Raw genomic sequence first — 18600 nt, 5'->3', positions numbered from 1 at the left:
ATTAGGACACAAAGTGGCAAGGAACTAGTTTTATTTGCTTGAGTTAAAATTAAAGACATTGTTACAGAGCAGCTGAATTGTTGCAATTGACTTGACCACCAATAAGACCTAATTATAAACTATGCCATATTTACTAACCTGTTCATATAGAAGCTGTGGTTTTAGAGAAACCCTTGAATTGAAACTTTCAGACATGGATTTATCATCTTTGTTAAAACATCCACCTTGTATTTATACCATACAGGCCAAATGCTCCTCTGAGTTGCACCACTGCATATCTGAATACCTTTGCTTTTTTAGAGTTACTCCTTATTTACAATGGTGTATCTGAAAGCAGAACTTGGTCTAATGTATTTAAGAAATATTTGAAAACATTTTAAAAAGGCAAAATATCTACTGTTCTGGATATCTTGTATGCACGATACTTCAGCCTAATTAGACTACAATCAAATGAGTTTTAGACTGGCATTGTTACCAACTTTTATGATTTCATTACAAATCTTCCTATATTTAGTGTCCAGCTCCTGGTGTCATGGGATTATGTGATAACCTCAGTTTTCATTTAAAACACAATACATTTCTCGCCCTCATAATTGAGGAGAAAAATCTTGAAAACATGTCACAAATATACCCTAAGTATAAATCCTGACCTCACTGAAGTCAATAAATTGGTTAGTCTCTAAGGTGCCACATGTACTCCTTTTCTTAATGGGAGTTTTGCCATTGACTTCACCAGGGCCAGATTTTTGCCCAACAGTTCAAAAGTGAGGAACTAAATAAAAATCTAAAATTTTTTTTTTTTTAAATCTCATGATTTTTGCGGGGCCTGACTCATGATTGTTGAAGGCTTGGGGGTTGGCAATCCTGGAATGGGGAGAGCAGCCAAGAGTTCAGGAGATGAGCTCTCAAGATTTTGACAAGCTAAGGCACCATGTAGGCTGTGGGTGGAAGGCTATGTCTGCATGGAGTCCCATTGACTTCAGTGGGGGAGGTAGGCATGGCACATTAATCAGTACATGAACTACATGTTGCCCCAATCCAGCAAATACACAGCTGCGTAGCTTTACACACGTGAGTATTGCAACTGAAGTCAAACCTCATTAACTGGTGGGTCGAAAATGACTTTCCACTTCTTTATGGTTTCAGTGTGTTACTCATGTACATAAAAGTGAGCGTGTATGTAAATGCTTGCAGGATCGGGGCCTTTGTCTTAGTGTCTCAGCCCTATTACCAAATCAAAATAACAGATATAAAATCCTTGTGTTTCCTCCTTATTGCCACCCCCACCCCCATAGACTAGCATAAAAAAGCACCAAACCTTTCTGAAAGACACCATCTGATATTACCGCTGATTCATTTTGCAGCTATCCAAACTTTTTCAAAGATAAATTCAAGTCAGCAATAGGGTGACTGGCTATTAACCATAGAATCCTCAGCTCCAAAGCCTATAAAATAAGTGAGACATGAACAGGACTGTGCTTAATTATTGGCAGTAACTTGCATTGCTTTTCAAAATAATAAATGGGGTCCTTACAAAAGTCTCGTCTAAATGTATAATCCACCTAGGATATTGTTTTAAAATGCTTTTCATCTTCAGTAATTTGATGAGAGAAAGAGTTGTATTGGTCATTTCTCTTGTGTAAGAACTGTGTTGTACCTAAGGTCAAAGAACATTTATTTTCATGATTAATACCTGTGAGTTTCATGGCCTAATGAGAAAGTTCTAGATGTATTTGAAATGAAATTGCCATTTCCCCCCCTTCACTCAAATCACATAAACACTTTGATTACTTGCCTTCCTTGTTTGCTCTCAACACATCTTATATTACCCACTGACACTCTGCCAACATTATTCTTCTATATTTGTGGCGGTAACATAGCAGCATGTGAGTTTCAAAATGACTAAATTTTAGGTGGACAACTGTGTGTGTTTGTGTAACTTATCATACTTCCTGAAGATGAATGTTACACAAATTGCGGAAATAAAAATTAATGAAATATTTCCCCTACTTCTCCCTAATGTCCTTATAATCTGACAAAGAATTTTACTGACAGGTTTTGTTCTACTAGAACTAAGAATCCATCAATCTTTTCATTACAATCCTCCTGTTTGTAGGAGTTTATGACTTGAGATGTAAATAAAAACCAAAAACATGAGGTCCCACTCCCAAAAAAGGAACTCAGAAGTATATGCAGCATAAGCAAAGCTCATGATCTATCACTTTTGTGTCCTTTGTCCATCCCATACACTGTGACCTAGCTCCCACAGTGGCATGTCTGAATTAAACTGTAAGATCCTTGGGGTCAGAAACATGTCTTTCGTACTTCTCTGGAAAGCACTATGTACACTTCATGGTACTGTATAAATAATAAAACAGATGTTTGATAATTTCCATATCTTTTTGCACCCTGATAATTCAAAAATGACTTATTTTTTAAAATGAAATTTGCTGAGTCATTAGTCTATTCACTTAATGTAAGATGTTGAGCTTGGAAAATGGGGGAAAGGAAAACAAAACTGATTATCAATTCAAAAAGAGGGTTAGTGGATATGTACAACTTTTAAAAAATATATATATATATATTGTAATAGCTTGTAGGAGCCCTCCAGGATGCCATTGTGCTGGGCATTGTACAAACACAGAACAGAAAGATAGTCCCTGTCACAAAGTATAATAAGGATTTTTCATACAGGGCCTTAGCACACAAGAAGAACTTCCCTGGTGGCTGCCATCTTGTGATCCAGAATCTAAGCATTCCTTTTTTTAAACATTAAGGGCTGTTGGCTTCTCCGCTGGCAAAATCCATTTACCATAAGCCCTTATGCTTGTGAAGATACTCTTAAAAAATGTGAACTGATTGTAAATTGACACTGCAATGACAACAAAGAAGCTTGAAGCTCTGAGAAACAAATGGGCTGTTCACTCTGAAGCCTATCCAGAATATAAATGTCAAGATTGTTAACTGTTTCACTGCAGATTACAGCATTCATGAAAGGAGGGTAGTCATTTTCTGAAGATCATGTTCAGGAAGCAAGGAGCTGGGAGTAGCTAAGCATCCTAGTGACTGGACTGGAGATGGTTGCCTCCTCAGAAAGATGACGTAACTAACTTCAGGATAAGACTGTTTAGTTTAAAGACTGCAAACTTGTCTAGACAAGGGAAAAGTACATTGGTGTAATTAATGGAGACACACTATATTGGGGTAAAATGCAGCTTGCCCTGTTCAACTAACTTTGGGAGTTAACTGGGGTAAGCTACACTAGGGCAAACCACATTTGCATTGGTAGAGCTATATCAGCATAGCTACAGCAGTGCAAAAAAAATCCCAGTAAAGACAGGATCTCTGTGTTGTTGTTGCTAGTTTAAAAGCTCTACTTTCTCCTGTGTAGAAGAGGAAGCATTTTAAAGACTGTGGCTGTTTCCAGCCCACTTTACTCTTGCTCTGTCCCAGAGAAGGAGGAAGGAAGAGAGAAGCAGAAATTTTGTTTTACCACAAAAGAAGAAGTGGTCTCAGGAAGGTGTTTGGGGCTTGCTGCCTCAGGTGCAGGGTCTGAGACTGAAGTGCAGAACAGGTTGTAATTTCCCTCTCTCCTCAGCCCTTAAGAACTGCGGGGAGACTACCTTATGACTCATTGTGTGAGCAGCAGAGAAGTCGTGTATGTGTATGGAATCAGCCCTTATGTCACCTGCTTACAAAACGACTGCCCTTACCAGAAAGTTTCTCATAATTTCTTCAAATTAAACAAAGTATGTATTCTTTTTTACTTGAGATGATAGATATTGATTGAATTTAATTTTACTAGATGTGTTGTGAAACAGCTCAATTTGAAAAAAAAATATGAGTAGTGGTCCAATAATAAGAGTTAATCTTTCCTTTTTAATTCTAATAGCTCTGCACCAATCTTGGACCAAAGGCAAGCATGAATCTCATGTAGTTTCTGTGGTTCTTTTCCATTCTAACTTCTGTGTTTACTGCAGATTTCACACTTGGATACCTTATTTTTAATGAGAGCATCATATCTGATCAGTATAAGATATGTCTGGCTCTGTTTTAACACTATTCTGTATTCAGATGAGCACTTTGGGTTATGCTTAGCCATTATTTTCAACATCACACTGTGCTATTATGACCTAATATCCTTTGTATAGAGTCCCATCATATGCATTAATTTCATCTTGATAGTTCCACTAAATTTTTATGTTGGAAGACATCTGGGGTTTTTTTCTGTTGACTTTCCATCTAGGGTTACTTTTGCAAGCTGTTGAAAGGATGGGTCCTTTTGTGGTTCCTGCCTGAAAGTGTCAAAGTGTTTTGGAAATGAGTAGTTTTCAATATATATGTCAAACTTCTAGGGCAGGTCCTGAGACATTATGGGCTTCAGCGCCAGGAAAACATTGACAAGAACCAGTCTACATCTTTAGACAAAGGAGGACAGAGCCATCACCACATTTGCCTGAGTCAGAAAAACATATGAATAACGAGCAAATGGCCAAAACTCAACCCAAGTGATGATGGTGTTAAGGGGGAAACATTGTGAAATGCTGGCTGAAGACTTAACTTCCTCTTTAACTGAGGGCATCTCACCCACTGATTATGAGGGTGGCATATAGCCATGGTGTCCTACTGTACTCCTGGACACTCAACCAGTGATAGTAGTGAGAAATGTTTTCTTATCTTTGCTTTTTGCAGTTTTATTTAATAGTTTTAGCAATTTTAAATGCCAATTTGATGTTGACATATCACTGGCTGTGGTATGGTGATGATATAATTTGACAGAAATTCTATTCCTGGGTAAATTGCACAAACTCACTGCGAGTGAAATGGGATCTGTTGTCTCAAGCTACACAGTTTGGGACACCATGCCTGCTGCAATACTTCATTGCTTTTGCTATGATGATTGCTGTGGTAGTGTCTAATAATTGGTCTAGTTCCCAGAATTCTGAAAAGTAGTCTACAATAATGATGCAGGTTGTGTGGTTTGCATGAAAAGATCCATTGCTACTTTGCTCCAAAGTCTATTGGGAATACTGTGTATTTTCATGATCTCTTTTGGCTGCTTGGCCTACACACAGATATTTCAACTGCTTACCAGGTCTCTGATAACTTGGTCAAATCTGGTCAGTATACAGAGTCTCTAGCTTTCTAGATACAGGCTTCTATTCAGAATAGCTCTGATCAGGGCCAGCTCCAGCATTTTTGCCGCCCCAAGCGGCAAAAAAAACCCAAACTTGCTGCTGAACGGGGAGGCGGAATCCTGCCCACCAAACATGGAGGTGGAGTGATGGTGCGGCCGCCAAATTGCCGCCAGCGACCGAAGAAGGGTCGCGTCCTCGCCGCCGAATTGCTGCCGAGCGCTAAATGCACTGCGACGGAGCGGCCGCCAAATTCCCACCGCCGCCAAGGATGGATTGCCGCCCCAGAGCCCGACATCCTGCCACCCCTTTTCATTTGCCACCCCAGGCACCTGCTTGCTTCGCTGGTGCTTGGAGCCGGCCCTGGCTCTGATGTATTCTTGAGAGAATTTCTGTTGTTAATGATCTGGGTGTTTATGATTTAACTGCTTTTATATGAGATGGTGTCTGGGATGCTCGATTTGTCTCAATAGTGCCAGTATTCTTAGGAAGTGGGTGTGGTTTCTCCCCTGGTGGATGGCCATCCTGACAGAAAGATGGGTGTGAATACCTGTAAATTTCTGTCCTGTCTAGTTTGTTCTCAGATTCTTAAAACTGGCACATAACTGGCTTGGTTGATGCTTTCTCTGTCTTTCTGTGTTTTCCATATTTCTATCAGGTTGAGCGTCTGATTCTTGTTCAGTTGCCATATTTTCGTGTGACAAGTCTGCTCTGGATAAGAAGTCCATTAAGTATATCTCAGTCTCTTTCTTGCAGCATATGGTCTAAGTTACAGCTGCAGTTTCAGTAGCATGGGCTGAAGGCAGTTTGGGGCCACTAGCAAGCAGTGGCTTTTAAAAAGTGTTGTCTAGTAGTTAATGGTCACTTTCTACTTGCATGGCTTCTCATCCTTGAACATACTGGTCAAATTTTTCACATGCAAACACAGCTACAAGACATTCCTTTTAAATATCTTTGTTCTGTCGGTAACAGGGACCTTGACACAAAGCTACCAGCTCTCTCTTTTGTAGGAGTGATTCTCCCAGCCCCATCTCTTATTTATTTTTAGATGTACTTCCTTGGCTCCTTCTAGCAGGCAGATGAGGTTGTGCTTGTGATCTGCCAAAGCTTCTGCCATGCTGTCACTGTCTCTGTACACCACAATGTCATCATCTATGATGCTGTTCCCTTCAAGTCCTGCTAGTATGTTTAGCTGGCAGTATTGATATATTTCTACCACAGGTTTGAGTCCAAACAGCATTCTCAACCATCAGTATCTACCTGCTGGTGTCCAGAATGTGGTGAAGAAGGTGCTTTCCTTATCCAGAAGCACTTGCCAATATCAGTCTTTGGCATCAAGTACTGAGAATATTTTTGCTTTTGCTAGGTCAGGTAACGTTCCTTCAGTTGTAGGCACTTGGTAGCAATATCTCTTTTTAGTGCTTTCTTTAAATTGCTTGGTCTACAAAAATGTGCAGCTTGCCTGGCTTCTCGCTGGCTCCCATGCTGCTTATCCAGCTTGCGGGCTCTGTGACATTAGCCATGATGCCTTCTTTTCCCATTTACTTTATTGTTCCCATTATTTTTTCTCATAAGGCAATGGGCACTCTCATGAGGCAGGTGTGTGACTGGCTGGATTCTTTTATCTATTTCCAGATGCAACGTGCCTAGAAGATATCCCAGTCCTTCAAAATATGTCTTTTTATCAGCTTTGCTGCAGAGATGCCACTGTGCATTGTCTGCTCCGCTTTTGTTTTCCTTATGTGTCTACTATATGGTGCTCATCACGATAGTCTCTGAATGCTTCCCAAAGATTAATGAATTTATCTTTGCAACACCCCAGTGCGGTGAGGGGGTGCTATTATCCCTATTTTACAGATGGGGAGGTGAGGCACAGAGAAATTAAGGTCAGAAGTAGCCACTCATTTTGGATGTTCAATTTGAGGTGCCTAGGACCTGATTTTTCAGAGTACTTAGTACTTTATATGTTCAAAGCACATTGACTTCAGTTGCAGTTGTGAGTGCCCAAGCAGTTCTGCACATCAGACTCTTGGGTCTCAAGTCAGGCACCCAGACAAATGAGGAACACACAATTTGTAACCACCTCTGTAATGCTGTGACTTTAAGTGACTTGCCTAGCATCCCATGGGATCTCTGTGGCATAGGCAAGGATAGAATCCAGTTCTTCAGGGCAGCATTCAACTGCCTTAACCAGGAGACCACTCTTTCTCTTTCTGCCAGCCCCTGCCTCATTCCTCACACACCTTCCTACTTCTGCAACAAATAAGGCAGGGATCTTACAGTCAACAGTCTGCTTTACTACACAACACTGATTCATCCCCAGAGCAGATCCATCCTGGGCACTGAATGAGACAGGAGTCCTGTGGAAAAAACGGACTAAGTGCTAAACATCTAAGTGCTAAATACACCCCCTTTCGTGCCCATCTGCTTGGGGATAGGGATCAGGGAGCATGCTGCCATGATTATTGTGTCCCCGTCTTCCACCCCTGACTCTTTGTTTCTGATTTCACATACCTTCAGGAGCTGACTCACTTCTGATGCCATGTTCTGTGTGCAAGTAGAACCTACTGGTGAGTGTGTATTCCATGTTGCCCTCAAAGCGGATTGTGGAGCTTGGCTCTTTTGCTCAGGATGTAGCAGCTCATGGTTTGAGCTCTGGAAGCCCCTGCTTCAGTCCTTGGTGTGCTAGTCAAGAGGGCAGCCATCACATGAGCTTAAAGAGAAAAAGTCAGGACTGTGAAACATTCAGGTTTTATTCCTTCCTCCACATTTACAGCCCCCTCTCATCAAGCACTTCCTGAAAATGAGCTCTCTTAATTTCTAAATATGACCTTATACATAATCATACTCTTGTAACACCCTCATTGAGAAGCTATCTGTCGTAACACAGCTGCTTGCCTTAAGAAGGGGTAAGGGATTGACTCCTCTCCTCTGTGCCCCTATATGAGCTGTTGATAATGGGCCATTCAATTGCAGCGGTGAGACCAGAAGGCAATAAACTGATCTGGAGTTTGTTTCCAGGGAGGGGACTTCATTGCCCACATAAAAGGCCCAGGGAGCTCTCTGACTTCCCTGCTCCAGCAGATCACATATCCTGTGTGCTGGTATCTGGGAATGCAAGGGGTTTTCTATCCAGGTATATAGGCAGTTGAGACCTTTTGCTGGTAGCTTTGTTGATAGGGATATAGTAGGGATATAGTAATAGGGATATAGTAGCCCTTTAAGACTGAGGAGAGAAGTCCCTGAGGCCATACTCCCCTATGCCAGGGTTTATACTGCAAAGACAAAGCCCAGGGGAACAAGAGACAACCCCTGAGCTGACGAAATAATCCCAGGGTGGTAGTTTGAGAGAGAGGCCAAGCTTTTGACTCTGTCGAAAGCCCAGGCCTGGAGCCCTGACATGTGGGTAGCACAAGGCTCCTCTCTCATTCAGAAGGATTCCCTGGAAATATAGTTCAAGGGGCTATTGGGATTTGTAGGCCTCCACAGCAAGGTATGTTGGGAAGAAGGGCAGGATATAAGCATCCTCTTCTCATGTAATGGGGTGATTATGGAGGAAGTGGGAGCTGTTGGTAGCCTCATCCACAGTCAGGGCTTTTACCTAGCTTTTGACAGCCTGACTTCTGTTGAAAATCTGGTTCCCTTCTGGGAATACTAAGGAAATAGTTTTACTTTGTGTAATGACCCATCCACTCCCAATCTCTATTCAAACCTAAACTCCCAGTCTCTATTCAAGCCTAAACTGGATACAATTAACTTAGGCTTGAATAGAGACTGGGAGTGGATGGGTCATTACACAAAGTAAAACTATTTCCCCATGTTTATTCCCCCACCCCTCACTATTCCTCAGACGTTCTTGTCAACTGCTGATAATGGCCCACCTCGATTATCACTACAAAAGGTATGTCCCGGCCCCCCCTCTCCTGCTAGTAATAGCTCACCTTAAGTGATCACTGGAGGGAGTGAGGTGGGAGGAAGTTTTGTTTCATGGTCTCTGTGTGTATATAATGTCTTCTGCAGTTTCCACGATATGCTATGCATCCGATGAAGTGAGCTGTAGCTCACGAAAGCTCATGCTCAAATAAACTGGTTAGTCTCTAAGGTGCCACAAGTACTCCTTTTCTTTTTACGAATACAGACTAACACGGCTGTTACTCTGAAACCTGTCCTTAGTATGGTAACACCCATTGTTTCATGTTTTCTATGTATATAAATCTCCCCACTGTATTTTCCACTAAATGCATCCGATGAAGTGAGCTGTAGCTCACGAAAGCTTATGCTCAAATAAATTGGTTAGTCTCTAAGGTGCCACAAGTACTCCTTTTCCTGTTCTTATAGTCTTTTTTCTCTGTTGAAGTCTGTGGATTTTGCTGTGTCAGTTTCTGACCTGTTACTCCTTGATTGGTGTTAACATTTCAAAACACTTTTGAAAGGGTCATCCTTTTCCTGGTTTCGATTTAATCAATTGTCTTTAGGGGTGCCAGCCTTCCCCTCAGGGTCGTCAATCTGCCCTGCCTTCATTATGGATGCGCATTGATAATTTTCTGGTGTCCTTACATCTCTTCACTCCTTCTTCCTTCACCATCTGGCTAGAACAATGGCCTTCACACCTTACCTTTTCCTGATGCATGCATTCCTCACTGACACAGTCTCTCACAGAGAAGACAGAAATTAAACTTCACTAAATCTTGTGGTCAAAAACAGTTTACATTGTGCTCAGGCCTTCAACATTCCTTTAATCTAATTAACATAGACACAATACAAAATCCTGTCTCTTATTAACTAAACTTTATAACAGGTCCTAATTGTAATGCATATGGGAAAACAGAATCTCATAGTCCCAGAGCGTCATTCCTTTCTGCTATTCAAATGGGATGGCTGGCAGAATGAAATCAAGGTTTACATCAATTCTTATAGTACAATTATAAAATTTAGCCCTATATTATCCTCGGCTCTAAAACTTGTTGGGGGTGGGGTGGGGAGGGAGGTGAGATTTCCAGATGCAGGTCAACATATTTTGACTACTGTTTGCCAGAGCCCATTCATTACACCTGCCTCTGCATAAAAAAGCAACAATATTTCATTTTCCATTACCTTTCACAAATAGGAAATTAATTGCATACACTTGCAGAAAGTGCAGATATAACTCGTTATGTATTGTTAAGGCTGTCTGTGATAAATTTATCAAGCTCAGACAAAAACTACACTGAAATCACAATGGATCCATCTTAATTAAAGTTATTTAAATGACAGCTACACCTGTCCTGAAATGAGAGGTAAAAATAGATATGTTTTCTGCAGTAATAGAGATCCCTGAGTATAGACAATGCTGGAAAATAGACTATACATTGATGAAAGTCTTATTACTAATTACTACCTTTGAAAAATAAAATTAAATGTCCTATTTGGAAGGAAAATTATAAGGAATAGTGTGTATTAGGGTGACTCTACATGAAGATATTCAAATTTTGTGTCCACAAGATAATGCTTACCTCATTACAGACAAGTGAGGTAATGGTTCACTTTTATTGCATGTAAGTATATCCAGCTCTTTAGTACAGTTGTGACATAGTCCATTTATACAACTCTCCATCTATAAAACTGGCTTATAATTGTTATCATCTGCCCTTGTTGTAGTCACTGCTACTGCTTATCTCTGCTGGTGCCATGCTGTGCTGCTGGATTGGCCCTTTGGAGGCAGCACTGTGTGACAGTGATTAGAAAGAAGTTGAGGACAAAATATAAAGGAGAAGGAGGTAAGCAGGGACCAAGAAAAGGGCAACTGGGAGAGGGTCAAGAAGGTCTGCTCCAACAACTTCTTCTGTGTGTAACCCTTCTGCCCATCAGAGTTAGCAGCAACAAGGGCCTGGTTCAATATCTAGGGGTTCCACTCCAATAACATAGTGCAAAACTGGCTCAAGCCCCCACCCAGTGACCTAGGACAAATATATACCACCCCCACTGAGCGCCTCTAAGAGGCAATACTTCCCCTCTCACAAGCACAGAGTCTGAGTGTAGCAAAAGTCTTTTAATAACAGAGAGAAACAATGTGGCATTATGTTGGGAAGACACCACCAACAGGACTCATAACACAACCCATGAGCAAAAAACACACCCCCAAGCAAATTGGGGCATGTCCTTTCCCTTTGGTTCTTGAGTCCAGCAACCCAAAGTCACCCAAAGTCCCAAAAGTCCAACAACCCAAAAGTCTCTGTCCCTGGTCAGTGCAGCACCAGAGTTGGAAAGTTTATCTGCAGAGTTTTACCTCCCAACCTGGGTGGAGATTGGTGGGGCGGGGGGAGGTTTAAGGGGCACCTTACATGGTCCAAAGCCAATTGCCCCACCTCTCCATGGGGCTCCGCTCTGCTCCACCAGCTGTCCCACGAATCGCTCCGCTCTGCCAGCCACCCCCATGAGCTGCTTCAGCCATCCCCACGAACGCTCCGCTTCAAGAGCCGCTCTGCTCTGCTCGCCATCCCATGATCCTCTCCAGCTGTCCCCACGAACTGCTCTGCAATATATCTTCAGTTAACACAATACAACACTCAGTGATTTCAGCTCTTAGTAAGTTTAGCTCTTTTGTGATTTCAGCTTGTAGTAGGGGAGCCTCAGTGCTTGTGAACCATTAGCCCAAAGTGAATTCAGCTCAGCAGCCTATAACTAGACTGCTAATAGAATCAAAAATAGCTCTGATGTTCTACAGTCAAGAGAGGAGAAAGTGCAATTAGCATGTAAGGCCCCCACAGCGGGGAGGGGCATACCACCAGATATTAATACCTATCCCCAACCTCTCTCCATTCACTGAGTTTTGGAACCCATGTCCCTTGCCTAGCAAGTGCTACTTCATTGATGGCGAGTCCCTCCATCATAACAAAAGGCCAAGTACAGTCCCACTGTCCTTGATTCACATAATCAGGATAATAACAATTTATTCTTCCTGCCCCAGTAACAGAGAAACTGGAGATCCCACAGCAGCCAAAGTGACCATTTGGGCAGCCATGGGCTCATGCTAGGCAGGGTGGGTGTGCCTATGCAAATGAGATCAGCCCCTGAAGTTCTTTTCCAAAACTTGACACAACTCACCACCAGATGTCAGGGTGGAGCTCATCTTGATTCTGCTTACAGGTGCATTGAGTGAGCTTTGTAAGAAATATAAGGCAATCTAGAAAGATTAGGAGGTAAAAAATGGGCAATACAAATACAGCACTTGTGAGTAAAGTCCAGGTAAAAGAGAGATGCAGCCTGGAGGTTCCTTAGCCACTAAGATGGATTTTGTGAAGGTTTGGATTCTATCCTGGATTTTACAGCTAGTGTGCTAGATTTTGGCGCAGAGAGGTGGTGGACTGGGTCACCAGGGAGACATTGAGACTGTATGTCATGCCCTCCCCACAGCTGAAGTGGGCATATTGAGGATGGAAAGTTGCGTGAGTGGAGCATGTTGTGGAATGGTGCTGTGGTCTTCGGGGCTGTGTCATTAAGACTGAGTTTCCCAGACAGAGAAGTCTGGGCGGGGTGCTGTGAAGCTCTTGTTGCTATGCTCAGCAGAACAGTCAGTTCCAACCAGACACAGAATAAAGCAGAGCTCTTGCAAGCACCTTAAGCTCTGAGTGATCACTATACCACAGCTGCCAGGGAGCCATTGCAGTGGAGTAGCATACGTTAGAGCAGTCTCTGGAAGAAACCAAACGTGTGTGTGTTTTTCAAGGTCTGAAGTTGTTGAAATTATAGGATTTGTTCTCCCTGTTCTGTGGGCTTTTAAACAAGAATCACAAAATCTTTCAGTTTCCCTACCCCAGAACTATCTGTCACACACAGTTTGACCTTTACCCTGTGCTGTTAGATTTTCCTGTGTACTTTCCTACCCCCACTGCCTCCCTGGATTCCTAGAGAGTGGGGATCAGACATACATCTTGTTGCTGTCACTGCAAATCCAGACTGATCATCCCCAACTCATGTCACTCAGCTTTTGTCAGACTGTGTAGGTGTTCACATTAATACTGCACTGTGAAAAGAAGCAGCAGGATAGGAACAGGAATCAAGAGATCTGGGTCTTGTTTCCTGCTTTACCACACAGTTACTTTGTGATGTTGGACACATTGTTGTAGATGCCCCTCTCTGAAAGCTGAGAATAATGTTTCAAGGCTTAATTCATTAATGTTTGTAAAGTGCTTTGAGATCCTAAGATGGAAGTGGCTTTAAAATAACAAAGTATTTGTACCTCCTTCTGAAAGAGGTATTATTAGTTGGGAGAGTACTTTTAGGGCTAAACATGAACAACCCCAAGAGTAGAATTCTAAATCCCATTTAAACCCAATTTCCACCCCAATTTCTTGGAGTTTCTTCTCCAAGAAACTCAATGAATTTTTGGTAGAAAGGCATTCTGGAAAAGTCCACATCACAATTTTCTGTTTCCCATACTTGGCCCCAGGAGCTCTGAGCTTCCAGAGGTCCTTCTCCTTAGTAATGGTATGAAACAGTCCTTCTTCACTCTGAGGTCTGAGCATGTGCAGACCTCTGAATGGTGGAGAACAATTTACATTATGCAAATGATGATGCACGTTAACTCATTCCAGTCATATATGACATTAACAGCAAAAATAGTTACATTTTTCACTATCTAAACCTCAAATAGTTTAGTTTTTAGAATGTAAATTGCATGTTTCACCTGAATTTGCTTTTGTTTTATTCTTTTGCTTTTTTAACTTGATTGCTAAAAGTAGCAAAACCTGCTCAATACTGTCTAATTAAGAAATAATGTAAAAATGACGTAACTTAATTAAACGATCCATACTAATGATTCTTGAATATGTGTCTGACAGTGCTTCTCTCCTTCTTCCCTTTCCCCCCTCCCCGTCTTCGCTGTGGGTATGTCTTTTTTTAAAAAAAGTGTGTTTTTAACCAGGGCTAGCAGCTCAAGTTCAATTCCAGTGCTGTGGTACACCAATTGCTTTTAGAAGTTTGGTAGCATGATATGTGCCCTGTGAGTTCAGAGACATGTATTGTAGACATTCCAGACTCCTAGATGGTACAGGCTTTAGCCTTTGGTGGGTTTCCACTAAACACTTACACACACCTAATAAATGAAGGAGACTTCTTGACTAGAATTGGCAGAAAAGAAAGGGTGCAAATATCCTAGCTACAAGTCTTGGTAGTTAGCAATTAGAGAAGAGAAAGGTACAGAAAATTTCTGAACTTCACCCAAGCAGCAGTCCAATGATAGGACACAACAGGAGGACACCCCAGATTTCCATGGGTTTAGTAACTCCAAGATCTCTCTAAATCAGTTGTGTCAAACTCATCCAGAGGAGAAGACCAACTTCCATTTTTACTTATGATCTGTGAGGTGGGGTATAAACTAAGGACTCTATTCTCCCCTCAGTCCACAGAGGAACTGCCACTGATGTCAATGGACGGGGCTCACAAAAATCAACGGTGAGTTATAGCCTTTAGGAAACAACTAAGTTTTTAGGTATTTACTATTTGTTCAGTGTCTTGCTGTTGCATTCATTAGGAAAATATGCTGCCTTTTAGGACCACTGCATTTCCCCCCCTTTGTTTCATTTCCTTCCCCATCCACCTTTCTCTGCTTCTTTCTCTCTTCTCTGTCTTTATCTTTTTTTTCCTTCTTTCTTTTTATTTCCCTATAGCAAATCCCAAATTCCACCCCCTGGAGGGGGCCGCTGCTTTCCCACTCCCTCTGCTCAAATGACCAGCAAAGAAATAGTTAATGTTGATGTCTAAAGTATCCTTAGGCTTAGGTGTAAACATTCCAAAGTACCTGGAGAGTTTACACCTCTCAGTACTTCCTTCGGGCTGTGACTCAGGTAGACATCACTGCATTGGTTTACACTGTACTCATGTTTATAAGCTTTTCTTCACATTCATGAGAACTGGAAACATTTTTTTAAATAGTTGAGAAGCTACAGAATCTGAATACACCATGTAGGCTCCAAAATATGTCACACAGGCTGAATTTATTCCACTGGCTATGAGTTTGACACTTCTGATTAAAATAATCTTAGATCCTTGGTCTCTCAGGCCTAGTCTTGCTCCACCTCCAGCTGTCTGGACATCACCTGGTCATCATGTTAAGGTCATTTCCACATTGTGGTTGGTAAGGCAGCTTCTCTTGTGTACAGGCTTCAGTCAGATAAGATTTTACTTCTGCTGCTAGCTCTCCAACTCCAGATCAGACTTTGGAGCTCTTGTCATCTGCTTCCTGAAACTCTTTAAGGGCCGCTCCTCCTAGCTCCAGCTGTCCTGGCTCTATTCGAGGCCATCTGTTGGGGCCTGCTGCCTGACTCCCTTTCATGGCCAGCTTCCAAGCTACTGCCTTCAGCATACTGCTCAAGACACAAGCTTTGTGCCTCTCTCCCTGTTTCTGATTCTCTGTGTTTCTGGGAGGATACTTCCCCTTCTAGCCTCTGCTGATCTAAAATGTCCAAAATGTCATTGGACATGCCCAAAATGCCCAACACTTTCCCCTCCAGGTCTTTCAGGAGAACAAGAACAGTAACCAGTAATAAGCCAGCAGTTTCATTACATATGTTTGTAGTTATATTGTGTTAGGAAATATACTGTGGCAGGATCTATCATGCTTATGATCTTTGCACTCTTGACATCTGTTCCTAATCTTTAGATTCCCTCCTCCCCCCCCCAAAAAAAGTCTGTGCACATTATTAACACGTATGTAGCTTGTGGTGACATGAACATTTTTATGTCAGATACTATGGGTTTAATTTTCAAATCTGGTTTTCTAAATGAGATGCCTCAAATCTTGCATTTCAGGCATAAATGAGCACTTGGGAAATCAAGTATGTGCTAGATGCCTATATGCAAATCTGAGTGCTCAGATGCCCAACTTTAGGTTCCCAAGTTTGAAAAGTGTGTTCCCCATATATACTCTTTAGATGGCAGAAAAGAATGACCTGGTTGTGTATTGTCGATTCCATGTGCTTTTGTTTCTTATGATTGTAGATGAAAAATGGATATTTTCTGGTAAAAGCCACTTAAATACTATGGCAGGGTTTGGCAACCTGCAGCACGCATCCCAAACGTGGCACACAAGCCAATATTTACTGGGGGTCCCGGCCGCCGGCCCCACTCAGCCCTCTGCCTGCCTGGGTGAACAGAACCCCCGGCCGGCAGCAGGCTGAGCGGTGGCCAGGACCCTGGCTGGCTGGAGCTGGCAGATAGACATGTTTAAGTACATGTTTAAGTATGTTGTTGAACTGGCACCCATATGAGCACACATATGGCTATTTTGTCCATATATCTTTTCTTATATGGCTTCATCACCATAGTACAGGGGTTGGAAACCTTTGAGAAGTGGCTGAGCCGCTCAGCCCACCGTTGGTCTGGGGTTCTGTCCGCTAGCCCTGCTCAGCCTGCTGACGGTCTGGAGTTCCAGCCGCCGGCCCTTTGCCAGCCGGCGTCTCGGCCACTGGCCCCACTCAGCCTGCTGCCGGCCTGGGTGAACAGAACCCCTGGCTGGCAGCGCGCTGAGCAGGGCCGGTGGCCGGGACGCTGGCTGGCAGGAGCTTGCAGAACCCCAGACCGGCAGCAGGTGAGCCGCTCAGTCCGCTGACGATCTGGGGTTCCAGCCGCCGGCCCCTTGCCAGCCAGGGTCCCGGCCATCAGGCCCGCTTAGCCTGGTGCTGGCGTGGGATACCAGCCGCCGGCCCCGCTCACCTCGCTGCTGGTCTGGCCCCCTGCCAGCCAGGGTCTTGGCCTCCAGCTCCGCTCAGCCCGCTGCCAGTCTGGGGTTCTGTCGGGGGGCCCCTGTAAACCTTAAATTAATGAAGACTTGCCATGCCACTTCTCAAAGGTTTCCTACCCCTGTACTATGGTGATGAAGCCATATAAGAAAAGATATATGGACAAAATAGCCATATGTGTGCTCATATGGGTGCCAGTTCAACAACATACTTAAACATGTACATAACTTTAAGCAATGGATTGACATCATTCAAGCCCTATCAATTACTCTAATTCATGGAGGGAATCAGCAAGTTTGCAGAAGACACTAAACTGGGAGGAGAGGTAGATACACTGGAGGGTAGGGATAGGATACAGAGGGACCTAGACAAATTAGAGGACTGGGCCAAAAGAAATTTGATGAGGTTCAACAAGAACAAGTGCAGAGTCCTGCACTTAGGACGGAAGAATCCCATGCACCACTACAGACTAGGGACCGAATGGCTAGGCAGCAGTTCTGCCGAAAAGGACTTAGGGGTTACAGTGGACGAGAAGCTGGATATGAGTCAACAGTGTGCCCTTGTTGCCAAGAAGGCCAATGGCATTTTGGGATTATAAGTAAGGGAATTGCCAGCAGATCGAGAGACGTGATCGTTCCCCTCTATTCGACATTGGTGAGGCCTCATCTGTGTCCAGTTTTGGGCCCCACACTACAAGAAGGATGTGAAAAAATTGGAAAGCGTCCAGTGGAGGGCAACAAAAATGATTAGGAGACTGGAACACATGACTTATGAGGAGAGGCTGAGGGAACTTGGATTGTTTAGTCTGCGGAAGAGAAGAATGAGGAGGGATTTGATAGCTGCTTTCAACTACCTGAAAGGGGGTTCCAAAGAGGATGGATCTAGACTGTTCTCAGTGGTAGCAGATGACAGAACGAGGAGTAATGGTGTCAAGTTGCAGTGGGGGAGGTTTAGGTTGGATATTAGGAAAAGCTTTTTCACTCGAGGGTGGTGAAGCACTGGAATGCGTTACCGAGGGAGGTGGTGGAATCTCCTTCCTTTGAAGTTTTTAAGATCAGGCTTGACAAAGCCCTGGCTGGGATGATTTAGTTGGGGATTGGTCCTGCTTTGAGCAAGGGGTTGGACTAGATGACCTCCTGAGGTCCCTTTCAACCCTGATATTCTATGATTCTATGAATAGAAAGATACCATGTGACTTATGTGACCAATGAGAGCTAAATATCACTTTCAAATATTGAGCAATTCCTAATCACGGTTTGTACATTATTTTGAAAGTGGAAAGCATAATGCAAGTGCTATGTAGTAGCAGTACATAAAGTATCAAATACCTAGAGTAAACTGTTCATGATCAGTACATGGAGGAAGAAAAATATCTAACGAAAAATCATTAAGTAAAGTTGAATTATGAATACATTCAAGGAACTTGCGATTGCTCATTGGCATTCTACAAGCAGAAAAGGGCTAAATTCATTAAGCAGATTATTTTTTCTAATTATTTGCTCATCTCTGAGGCCTGATCTGCAGAGTTTTTATACTGGTTTAATTTTTTTGGTTAGTGGTGTGATTTTTCTACCAAAATTGTTAAATAGAGATAACCCCTAGTGTGGATGCAGCTATATCTAGATGGAGGCACCCTATACCAGTACGGCTTATTCCCCTTTCCTACAGGATAGCTAAACAGATATCCGTACAACTGCATCCACCACTTTAACTGTACTGTTTTAATTAAAGCAGTACAATGTTTGTGC

General features: G+C 42.8%; 1 long non-coding RNA gene across 1 annotated transcript; it reads right to left on the bottom strand.

The window, feature by feature from the left end:
* Positions 1–9264: 9264 nt before the first annotated feature.
* LOC122465231 lies at positions 9265–9969 on the bottom strand. Its single transcript, XR_006289916.1, has 2 exons — positions 9793–9969; positions 9265–9298 (listed from the first exon to the last, which is right to left on the bottom strand). It is a non-coding gene; the product is annotated as an uncharacterized LOC122465231 (long non-coding RNA).
* Positions 9970–18600: the final 8631 nt, after the last annotated feature.

Source organism: Chelonia mydas, chromosome 3, assembly GCF_015237465.2.
Source record: "Chelonia mydas isolate rCheMyd1 chromosome 3, rCheMyd1.pri.v2, whole genome shotgun sequence".
NCBI classification, from domain to species: domain Eukaryota; kingdom Metazoa; phylum Chordata; order Testudines; family Cheloniidae; genus Chelonia; species Chelonia mydas.
The sequence above is the reverse complement of the archived record's forward strand: the minus strand, read 5'-3'. Positions and strand labels throughout refer to the sequence as shown.